Consider the following 12,191-nt stretch of genomic DNA (forward strand, 5'->3'; position numbering starts at 1 on the left):
TGAGGATGTTACAACCCTGGAAGTGTTCAAGGCCAAGTTGGATGGGGCTTGGAGCAACCGGGTCTAGAGGAATGTGTCCCTGCCCACAGCAGGGGCGTTGTAACAAGATGGCCTTTAAAGGTCCCTTCAAAACCAAACCAGTCTATGATTCTATGATCTGTGGTCATCGGGAATTAGTTCAGAAAATGTGTTGCCACCTCTCTTCTCATCTTTCATTGGGAACCAACAGCTGTGATAAGCTGAAGCTCCTCGTCTGCAGCAGGCAGGTGCCCAGCAAGGAGAAGTGGGATTCGTGCTCTCTGTCCCACTGTCTGTTGCCATCCTGGGTTCTGTGGGGACTGTTTAATCCCACAGCCATGGACTGGGGAGTGCTGAGACTCAGTCGTGCAGGAGACACAGAGGGTCTCCACCCTGCAGAAGACATGGCTCAGGGAGGATGGCACTGGAGCTGCACACCACATGGTGGGCATGTCTTGGTCAGTGGGTTGGGTGACCACTGCTGAAACTATCACTAAGAAAAATAATTCTAGAAGCTTAAATAAGCTACAAAAGGCACAGTGTCCCTCTAAGGAAACCGGGAGGGGTTTGCAGGTCCGCTCCAAGAGGGTTCTTTCTCCAAATTTCACCTCTTCAGGTGAAGCACAGGGTGGAAGAGTTTTCCCAAGGAGATTCAGGAAGAGTGTTTGGCCACAGGCAAACCAAATGTCTTTCCCTTCTCTCTTGGAAAAAACTGGCCCAGTTTGGCTGAAAATTTCCGCAGAAATTCAGGTTGGGGCAAACCCCTGGGAGACAATTTCTGCCTAAATGTCTGTGTTTCGTCATTGTTCTGGGTACTGGGAAACATAGCCCCTTAATGGGAAGTATTGGGCAATCTCAGTAACAAGTAGTGTTATCTGCCCTGTCTACAAGTAAACAATTAATTCTCATTAATTTATCCTCTTTGCCTTTGAAGAGGATTTCTAGACTGGCGGGCAGAGGAGAGAGAGAAGACAAAAAAGAGAGAAGAAAGCGATGGAATTAGCCAACCTCCTCCAGACCTGAATCACTCTAGATCTGTGAGACGGCACCAGGCAGAGCAAGGAGAGGTGTTAAGGGCTGTGGTTAGGAGACCTCTGAGCTCATCTAACAAAGAAAAGGTTCCTGCCACTGCCATCTCTGAGCAGGAACTTGAACAGTTGGGTAATATAAGAGGAAGTTCCTGGGTCAGGGAGGACAAGCACAGGGTGATAGGAGTAGGGCAGAAGCACTTCCAAAAAACAGTCCTGGAGAGGGAAAATCAGGTGTTTTTGCAGTATTTGAGACCATTTCCATCTGTGCAGAGTGGGCAAGCAATGCTCATGTCGGGATTCTCCATTGCATTGGTGAATGTGGTTTGCAGCCTGCATGAAAGCAGGACACCCACAAATTTTTGTGAAAGTGCTCAATTTGGAATGATTTCCAGCCTGAGAAATTCGTGGTTTGGAATATCCAGGGAAGTTCTAGGTAAGCACCTAAAATTTGAGGAACCAAGGCAGATACAGGCCCTTCAGGCCAGTGCCTACAGCTGGGTACCAGGCAGCACAACTTGTTTCCCCACTTCTGCAGCCAACTTGGTAGGTTGAAGTGGGACGAAATGACCTCCCTGACCACGCACCTTCTTCGACATCACCATGGTTGGATGGAGACACAGGTACCGAGCACCACTGCTGCAGCACTCGTGCAGTCTGACCCAGTGAGCCACCAAGATGTTTTGAGCCATGACTGTCTTCTGGAAATTCCTGGGTAGATTGTGCCAAAAGATCACCCAGGTTCGACAAATTTAGCTTGCTGTAGCGTCAGATGACTCTGTCCACAAGCCAGGTTGATTGCATAGCCGCTATAAGAGCAGGGACAACAACCATGTGCTTGGAGAGAAACCCACAAGCCAAAAAGGTGGTTTTGTGCAAAGAAACACCTTTCACCGAGCTTAAGTCAAGCAATGAAATATTCATAGGACACTAAAGCAGTGGGCTCCCTGGCTACCTCCTTATGGGAATCCAATAATACTGGAGACAGCCTTAATTCAATATTCAAAAAGCCTCTTTCTCTTTCCCTCTCTTTCCATCCCCTCGATGTCTATTTGGGTTCAGAGACCTTTTGGAAACCTCAGTTTTATATGCTGGATGCATTAGCGGAGAAAGAACGGTGGAGAGGAGAAATGGGGGGGGAGAAGCGGGAGCACAAAGATGGGGATCACACACAGGACAGCTGGGGATTTCTGGTCCCCAGGCAGCCTGAGGATGCTTGGCTGCAGGATCTGAGCCAGCTCTTCCCGAAGGCACATCTGCATGGCTTTTGTGGGGCAAGGCCCACACTTGTGCTCAGACATGGCTGGTTAGGGGTCAGCTCTGGTCCAAGAGCTGTGTAGCCATGGCTGTGTGGTCCTGTGTTCCCACAGACAGACTCACTGCAGAACAGGCTGCCCTGCTCAGCTGCGGTCGATGTCAGCAGGGCTGAGACCATTTTTGGTTCGGCATCTATTCTGCAAAAAGAAATCACTGAAGAGGGAGCCTTTGTCCACCAGCATGGACTAAAAATTGGGATAGTTGGGCCCAGGTGCTGACAGGGATAAAGCCCTGAGGCCGCAATGATGTGGTTGCTGTTCTTATGGACAGTCAACATCAGTCAGGGTGAGGACGTGGATGCTGGCAGGGCTTGAATGAGCCATTTGGGTGCTTCCTAGTTGTTGCTGATGCTACAGCTCTTGATCCCCAACATGCCAGAGCAATACTGACATCCTCGTCCCCATTTCAGAAGGAGGCAGAGGTCATGTTTTGGGTGGAATTGCACTCAGCTAACCTCCAGAAGTCAATAGGGACATACAGCTGCTCCATGCCAGGAGATGGGCACTGTTCCGTGCTGCAACCGGGTGGGAGGGAGCTGTAGCTCTGCCGGTAGCACCTTTCTTCCAGTGTGGGAAGGGACAATACTCAAGGTTGTGACCAAAGCTCCTCCAGCCAGTGAGGGTCCAGGGCATTGCTTGCTGCCTCTCCAAATACAAAAATAGGGGGCAACAAAGGATACAAGCAGTGGGACGTTGCTTTCCATACCATCCATGGACACCATGGGGGCTGGATGCTGTAGATGCTGAAGCTTCACACCCTTGAGACAAATTCAGGGAAGAAAGTCCCCTGTTTGTTATCCGTAGCTTTGAATGACAATGCTCTATACATGTTGAAGCAAAGTGAAGATTTAGAAGAGCAGCAGCTTTCCAAGCACTTAGCAGAGTGTTCCCCCACCCAGAATTCTTTCCCGGAGAGTATTTAAAATCCAATTATTTACTCCACAATGAACTGGTTATTTGGTTTCTTCTGGCATCTCCCAGTCACGAATGCCCCCAAGCACATCAGTTTCGACCTTCAGAAAACCTTTCTATTAGCATTTGATCTTGTCAAGCCCTTTTTATAGCCACTCTTAAAGCTAAGTGGGAGCCGCTCGATGGTTACCTGCCACGCTGGAGCACGCAGACAGAGGCCAGATAGCAGGGACAGGGTACAGCCCCTAAGCAGGAGGCTCCAGAGCACCAAAGGTGGTACAAACAATGCACCAAAACTGTGAGAAATGAACAAAAGTCAAGTCCATGCTTGTGTGCTGGGGTGAGGATGGAGAGTTCCATACTGCTCTGAGCTGCTCCCCATCTCCAAGGCAAAGCAGGAGCCCTTTCGGGAAAAGAAAGATGAGCCATGCTCATCCTGCTGGTACCATCACCCTGGTTTGGGGGCTGTGCTGGTGCATCCCACAGAAGGAGAGCGTGAGCAGGATGCCTGCAAGTCCTTTCGCACCTTCTGCAAGAGCCTGGTACAAGTGAGGCCCCGGCCAAACTCCATCAGGACCTGACATGCTGTCTCCCCTTACTGTGCTTTCCACAGCAGAAAAGAGATTTCTTCCTCCCTTCCTTGTCCTAGCATCTCCAGGCCTGATGCTGATCATGCAAACACAGTTCTTTCTCCTTGCTGGTCTTTCATAGATTCTGGTTGCAGCTATATTTGCAATTATTTCAAGACTTTCTGCCAAAGAACCAGTCCCACAGATGATTGTTTTGTCCAGAACATTTCCCTGGACACTTGGAGCCAGTGCAGGTCTCCTGTTGGGATCTCAGGAAGCTTTGTCCCTTGACTCTTTGATGGTTCTCCAGCTGCATCCCAGCCCTGTCACACCGTAACACTCACTTCCTGCCCCATCTGCCAATGCCTTGGGGCCACCCTCTCCCCTTTGTGACTTCAAGCCAGGTGGAACAGCTGGACTACATCTTCTGAGGGGAACAGGAACTTTCTGCTTCTGGAACGCTTGGCACTGCCTGGCATCACCTGGCCCACAAAGAGGAGCAAAGGTGCAGTGCACCCAAAGGACGCTCCCAAAAGGCACTGCTGATTCACTGTCAAACAGGAATTTGATGGTGTCAGGCTCAAACTCTTCCCTGTCCAATGTAGAATCTCAGATACAGCATGGCAAACCACAACCCTAACATGGATACAGCTGTGATGCCTTAGCACTGCTGTGCATCTGGGCTGGAGAGGTGAGGCAGGTGTTTTATCCCGTGGCAATGTGTCCCTGGAGTAGGCATTTACCTACTCGAAAGGTAGTTGGTTTGTGGTGAACAGAGATGACAATGCTTGCTTTTCTCCAGGTTTTGAGTCCTATACTTTAGCTCCCAGTTTCAGAGGTCCAAACTAGGCTTTTTCTGGTATATGGGGTATTGTTCCATGATGGCTCTTGGTGAACACCCAGATATAGTTGATGGATCTTGCAGACTACGCAAGGAACAGAAAGCAGAGACATGCATTGATGCTTCCAGTGGCAAAGTAGGTTATAAAGCACATCCACACAAGGTTACGTGGGAGATGTGTGGCACAACAGGGACAGGATATGGAGTCTACAGTTACACCCCCCTCATCTCGATCCCTTTCTTCACAAAGACAGCTTGAAAAACCTGAAGATCCCTCTTTGCCCAAAGCTCTTGGGCTGCTGGTGGGTGAAAGACAAGCTCTGCCCCGTGCAGCAATGGGTGCTGGGGTATCCCCACAATCCCACCTGCTCCCAGCTTCTCCCTTGATGAAGCCCCTGAGGAGGTGGGGCCACCCACAGACCCATAAGCCTTCCAAGAAGACCTCTGTGAGGAATAATGCAGCTGATGGATGTTGCCTGTCTGCATGAATCATCTGCCAGTAGGTCACGAATTACTCAGATGTGTCTGTTATCCTGAATTATTCCCTGATTCACGTGGCAGCTTACGCAGGAGTTCCTTGATTAGATTGATCAATATCGAACGCCCTGGCTTGTTGGTCTGACCTTCTCATCCGTGTAAGCCTCCAGGCCATAAACCATTCTTATCCAAAATCTTGACCTCATGTTTAATTCTATCACCGTTGACGTTAACGGAGGTTAGTTAGGCTTGAGCACGCACTGGAAGTTAAGCTTTCCTGTACCAGGGCCTCCATGCATTTCCCAGCCCTGACTGATGACCTGAATTCAAGGATGCCTTTTCCCTGGCTTCGACAGGCTTCAGCTTGGCACACGCATAATTCCTGGAATCAGTTCTCCACCACTGATGATGAATCAATCATTTGCTTTCTGAACATGTTCCACAGAATTCCCTCAGCCTTCAACGTGCTGGCAGGCTTTCCCACCACAAAATTAGTTGGCTCTACAGCTCTTGGGATAGTGAACACCCCATGTATGGTTCCTGTCTGGAAGCAAATGGATTTAAACATTTGAACTTTTGTGGGATGATCTTTTTCAGCAGGCCCCAGACTTGGAGAGCCAGACTCAACAAAAAAGGGTTGGTGAGCAGAGGGTGGCTGAGGAGAAGGAATGGTGCACAGGGTTGGGGTATTGACATCGGTCAGACGCCTGGTGCAGTCTAGAGAGGGCTTTTACAGGTTCAGCAGAGCCCTGGGTACCTGACCTCACCTGAGTGGTTTGATGGAAAATCCCTGTGATGCTCAAGGTGAATGCACCTCACATCACATATCTGTAAGACTGGTTGGTTTGCTTTGTTGTGTAAAGCCAGAAAATCATCCAGGCTCCCTCTCTGGTGAGTGAAAAGACAAGCTATAGTTCAATCGAGGAGTTGATTTATCCCAGGTATTTGGGACAACTGGCACAGATGGGATGGATAACTCGCACACAGCTGCTCATTCAGTCCTTTGGCCATTGAGGGACACTGGGCAATAGTTTTTGCTGCAATAACTAGCTTTGGGATGGCTGAAGCAAGATAAAATTAATCCTACCTCTTGGTGCCCACCTGCACCTTTGCAGATCTCTCCCAGTGTCTGAACATCCCATTCTCCAGGGTCCACTTCCACACATTATTCCCCATGGCTGCTGCATGAGGAAGGCTGCATCTTCACAGCCAGCAGTGGGAAAGGAACAGGCAGGGCACCCCGGACCACAGGGCAAACCTTATTTGGCCTTTCTCATCGAGGATCCTTCTGCCAGGAACAGGGACTTCCCAGAGTATCTCCTTGTGTTTCACTAACTTTACTGGCAGAAAGCTGTTTCCTCCATTCTTTGTAACTCTTTTGCTGCACCTTAAACCAATCTCTTCTCACCTTTTTCTCAAGAGACACTTTTTTTTTCCTTTTGGGGCGGTTTTGGATATATTTGGAGCCTCTATACCCTCTCCTCGGTCTTCTCTGCTCTTGGTAAACTGCCCCAGCTCCCTGGTCTCCCCTTGCTGGCTAGTTTTTCTACACTCACACAGTAAGTTTCTGGTATTTGTGAGGCCACTGAAAACCAAGATTCATCCATCCCCACAAGCTGATTGTCAGCACCCAACAGAAGAGCCCAAAGTCAGATTGAGAGCAGCCTTGCAGGGAAGGACTTGGGGGTAGCAGTGGGTGATGTGCACTCACAGCCCACAAAGCCACCGTGTCCTGGGTGCATCACTGGCAGCAAGGCCAGCAGGGCCTGGCAGCTGATGCTCCCTTCTGCTCGGTGAGACCCTGTCTGAAGCACTGCATCAGCCCTGGGGTCCCCAGCAAGAGACAGACACGGGCCTGTCAGAGGGTCACCAAAAGAGCCCAAGGGATGCAGCTCCACCCCTTTGAGGAAAGGCTGAGAGAACTGGGCTTGCTCAGCCTGACAAAGAAACTCCAGGGAGACCTTATTGCAGCTTTTCAATAGCTAAAGGAGGCTTATAAGAAAATGGAGACTTTTTACCAGACCATGTCATGATAGGACAAGGGGGAATGGCTTCCAACTGACAGAGGGCAGGTTTGATTAGATATTAGGAAGACATTCTTAACTGTGAGGGTGATGAGGCCCTGACACAGGTTGCCCAGAGAAGCCATGAATGAGCACTGCCTCGCCCCTGGAAGTGTTCAAGGCCAGGCTGGATGGGGCTTGGAGCAATCCAGTCTAAGGTGTCCCTGCCTATGGCAGGGGTTTGGAATGAGAGGATCTTTAAAGTTGCTTCCAACCTCAACCATTCTGTGATCCTCAGACCGTGATTTGGACTTTAGAAAGGTGTCCCTGCTTTCCTAAAGGCACATGACTCCAAAGCCTGGTAGGGAAATTCAATGGGCCAGGGGATCCCCAGCACCTCTGGCAGTCACATCACACCAGTTTGAGTGCCAAAAATGGGGCTGGGGGAAGCTGAAGTCTGAATGTTGGCCCAATGTGTGGGTGCTTATGTATTGGCATAATAGAAAACACATTTCCAAAAAGGAATAAGTCATTTTTTCCAGTAATTGTTGAACACTGCCTCTCTTCAAACTATTCATGAACAGATGACAACTTTCTCTAATCATTAGTCCTAATTATTCACTCCATCTTTCCTATTAATAACATGCAGGCAACAGATAGACAGTAAACAGCTCCATGCAATTATTTTGTTTAGTGAAGTTTGAAACAGAAGCAGTGCCAGGTATTTCTGATGGGGCACAGATTGCACGGCACATCCCTGCCTACCCACCACGTGGCTATGAAATCGTAGAACCGCATTTCTGGTGTGAATGCCCCCATTTGCAAAAGGAACATGTGCCAAAAAGCTGCTGGTTCCCAGGCTCAAAGGCATTTGTTTGAATATCACTGAACAGTGAATACAAAGAAGGACCAAAGCAAACATATTTTACAGAGCTCAATAAATCACCAGCCTCAACTTTGCAGGAAACAGCTTTCTCTAGGTCCACAGTCTATCTGTGTCTTGACAATGAGAAAATTTCCCACCTGAAACTAGGAGTGATTTATTGCAAGGGTACATGCAGAGTAGGCAATATTTAATTAGCATGATGTCAATTAGCTACATCACCTTGGTTTCCTCCATTCACACCATGATATAAACATAACAAGGCACATGAGCTGTATTTGCAACTCTCTGCCTTTCTTTCCTTGTTACCTGGGCAAGGATCCTGGACAACACCAAACCATCAGTAAGTTACTTAAGGCTTAATGGTTTGAAGGGCATTTGAGGCTGTAGCCCTAGATTTCACATTTAGCAGGAAATAGAAATAGGAATCTCCTTTATGCACACAGAGACCTAAATTTAAAGCCTTAAGGCAGGCAAAAATTGACTGCTCCCAAACATGCACTCATCCCCTGGAAAGGGCAGCTGCGGCGGCATTAGCTCCGGACAAAAATCCCTGCAAGAGGAAACGTATTGACTTCTGATGGGGAGAGCTCCTGTCTTGGTTTTACATTCACTCAAGATGCAGAGTTTATTCAATTATCAGCTGTCTTTAAACTGGAATGTGGCTTCACTCCAAATATCAACTGGGCAGGGGAGATGATGACAACCAGGTTAACCCTTTGTTTACCTGCCAGCTAGACTGAGGGTGGGCAGCAGGATGGCACTGAGCAATTTGACATGCATCCACCATGCATCTCCAAGGTTAAAGCTTTTGGCTCAGTTCCTCACACACACAGAAAGGGATTTGACGCTGGCTATGCCTAGGAGGACAGGTGGAAAAAAAAAAATCCATGTGGTGTGGTACCCAATGGGAGGATGCTCTGTTCACAAGCCCCTTTTTGTAAGGGGACCCCATGCAGTACAAAGGACTCTCTGTCCTCAGGGGAGACCCAGGGCTGTAAAAACAAAGAGAGACACCGGGAAAGCGTCTGGTTCATTATTCCCTTCTGAAAAGCCCTCCAGCTTTTTAAAGGAAGCCTCTGGCTACTGAGGGGAGGGGTGTGGATTAAGACTGAGATTCATTGGAAGAGGCGAAGGGGAGAGCTGGCAAGATTTAAATCCTCCCCAAATGCCTTGGGAAGCATGGAGTGTTTTGGGCTGGCAGCCGGGCCCACATGCCAGCAGATGGGGCTCCTGGGAGAGGTCAGAGCTGCAGCGGTATAGAACACTTTGCTCCTCCAGGATGCATCTGAAACGCTTGAGGGGCACCACTCCCATAGAGGTTACTTTAATGCCACTGGTTTTGCTGGGGCTGTACAGCCATGCCCACCGGTGGCTCTGGAGAGCAGCAAGATGCTGGACAGAAAGCAAGCACCAAGCTGAGTGCTGCTCAAAGTCTATATTCAGCCATAAATACAAATTCAGCCAGAGTAGGAAGGTTATGCTGTATTTGGGATGTTAAAGCCCAAGCCTGCTGCTTTCCGGGAATCCCTTCTGTGTTACACCGCTCTGACTCGAAGCTCACGGCACTATCCTTGCCTCTTGCTGTTGGCTGAGATGCTCCTGCAAAGCAAGATTTGCTCTCGAGGGAACCGAGGAGCAGAGCCCTTCCCGGCAGCAGGCAGAGATGGGAAGCTGTGTCTGTCCCCTGCGAGAAGGACGGTAAATGGCCTCTTGCCTTCGTCATTACCTCGAAGAGATGAGTCTGGGAAGCAGCAAGCTGCAATGACCGCGTACGGAGCATCTTCACCTGGGCTGAGTTTGCCCTCTGATGGCAAGCACTGGTACTGAGAAGCTGCTCTCAAAACTATGTCTTCCCCACTCCGGCTGATCGCCCTGATGCTAAACCGGCGTGGTAGAGCGCTGCTGCCATGAAGGCACCCTCAGCTCCGGGGCTGAAGATTGTCCCAGTGAGGGCAGCTTCTCCTTGGTCACGACAGCCCAAATTGTGCCCTGCCTTACACAGGGCTGGGGGGGACAGGGGTGGCAGAGGCCAACTGAGGCACTGCAGGGATGCTACAGCAGCTCAAAGCAGGTAACAAGACCACAGAAATTTTTATATATATATAGACTAGCTTAAAAAAGAAACAGAGAAACAAAGGAAAATAAACTCCTATGAAGACAGGCTGGGAGAACTGGGGGTGGTCAGCCTGAAGAAGAGAAGACTTCAGAAAGACCCTAGAGCCCCTTCCAGTGTCCAAAGGGGCTCCAGAAGAGCTGGAGAGGGACTTTGGAAAAGAGCCTGGAGTGGCAGGGCAAGGGGGAATGGCTTCACACTGACAGAGGGCAGGTTTAAATGGGATATTAGGAAGAAATTCTTCCCTGTGAGGATGGTGACGCACTAGAACAGGCTGCCCAGGGAAGCTGTGGTTGCCCCATCCCTGGAAGTGTTCAAGGCCAGGTTGGACGAGGCTTGGAGGAACCTGGTCTATTGAAAGTTGTCCCTACCTACGGCAGGGGGTTAGAACTAGATAATCTTTAAGGTCCCCTTCAGCCCAAACCATTCTAAGATTCTATGACTTTCTACCAGCCATCTACAGCTTACCCCAAACTGACAGCTGACTCTTTTGGGCGGGTTCTTGCAGCACTAACCCCTGTCACCTGCCATCCACCCAGCCTAGCAAAGAGACAGCAGGCAGGGGAAGCAGCCAAGGGCTGCCCCATGCAGGGGACAAGCCAGGAGCCCAGGGTAACCCCAGCACAGCAGGGCACTCATCAAGAAGGGTCCAGCCTGAGCACAGCAGGGAGGGCTGGATTCTGGTAACAGAGTCCACCAGTCAGACACAGCAGAGGAGCCAGGTCCTAGGCCCATCCAGAGGCAGCAGCAGATGAGGCAGGAATGGCAACCAGGTACCTACAGCAGAGGTACCAGGTCCCACCCATAGAGAGGGTTAGGCATCATCACCCTACATCCCAGGCAAGGAGAAAAGTCCCGGGATGACCTTAAATATAGTGCCTGGGCCAACTGCCAGAGGATGTGTGGGTGGAGGTCCCAGATGAGGCTGCTCAAGGCAATCAACACTTTTTGGTGCCCCCAAGGTCCTGACACCTGGTATGATGCTGCCTCTCCTCTATTCCTCTGCTGAAAGAGAGCAGCTGTGGTTGCCCCAAGCCTGAGAGTGTTGAAGGCCAGATTGGATGGGGCTTGGAGCAACCTGGTCTAGTGGAAGGTGTCCCTTCCCATGGAAAGGGGGACTGGATGATCATTAAAGTCCCTTCCAACACAAACCATTCTGTGGTTCTAGGACTTTTGCCTTCCATGATAATAAAGGAGGGAGTTTTCAGAGATAGCAGCACATGCTCACGTTCAAAGACCCAAATGCAGTCCGCTAAATAGACTTGTTTCATACTGTAAGAGCACATAACTACATCAATGTTATCACATTTTGTGAGAGAGAAATCAGCCTCGACATAGATAGATACCAAAATCATCTTTATTAAAATGATTATTACAGTTAGACAAGAAGTTACTTTGGTCGTGGTTGTATTTAGACATGGTGTATTAGCTAAATGGGAGTGACAACAGGGGCTGAGTTTGGCCAGATTTGGGGGGTGTCAGTGGGAGCAGGTGAGGAACAGCTGAGCTTTGCCGCTGCACTGCATGAGAACCAGAGAGTTTGGCAGAGCTTCAGCATCCCAAGACAGACCTGGGGTTGCACAAACTGAGTCTGGGTCAAGCCTGTGTGTGTGAGAAACCATCTCTATCCATGCTTATACCGAGCAGAGGGTTTAGTTAATATTTGCCTAGAAAACCTACTCTTAATAAAAGGTCAAACACTCTTGGAGCAAAAGGATGTGCCATGAGGGAACCTTCACTCTACCCCCAGACACATCCATTCCAGTGTGGTGTCTAACAATGAGATGGTATCATCATTTTTCCTGTGTAAGGGGAATTTCATAATTTTGAGCAGTGAATCAGGTACCTGTTTCTGCTGCTGTAGGTCAGGCTCCCCTGTAGCTTTACTTCAGCGCACACACGTTAAAACAGCAGTTTCATGAACATTTCTCTTCAGGTCTCTGTAGAGCCTGGGAAGTTTGAAGACAATATTTCAGTATTACGAAAGAATCACCAAATTATTTTAACCTCATTTTAGTTCAATCAAGT

The sequence above is a fragment of the Corvus hawaiiensis genome, chromosome 9 (genome assembly GCF_020740725.1).
Source record: "Corvus hawaiiensis isolate bCorHaw1 chromosome 9, bCorHaw1.pri.cur, whole genome shotgun sequence".
Lineage (NCBI taxonomy): Eukaryota > Metazoa > Chordata > Aves > Passeriformes > Corvidae > Corvus > Corvus hawaiiensis.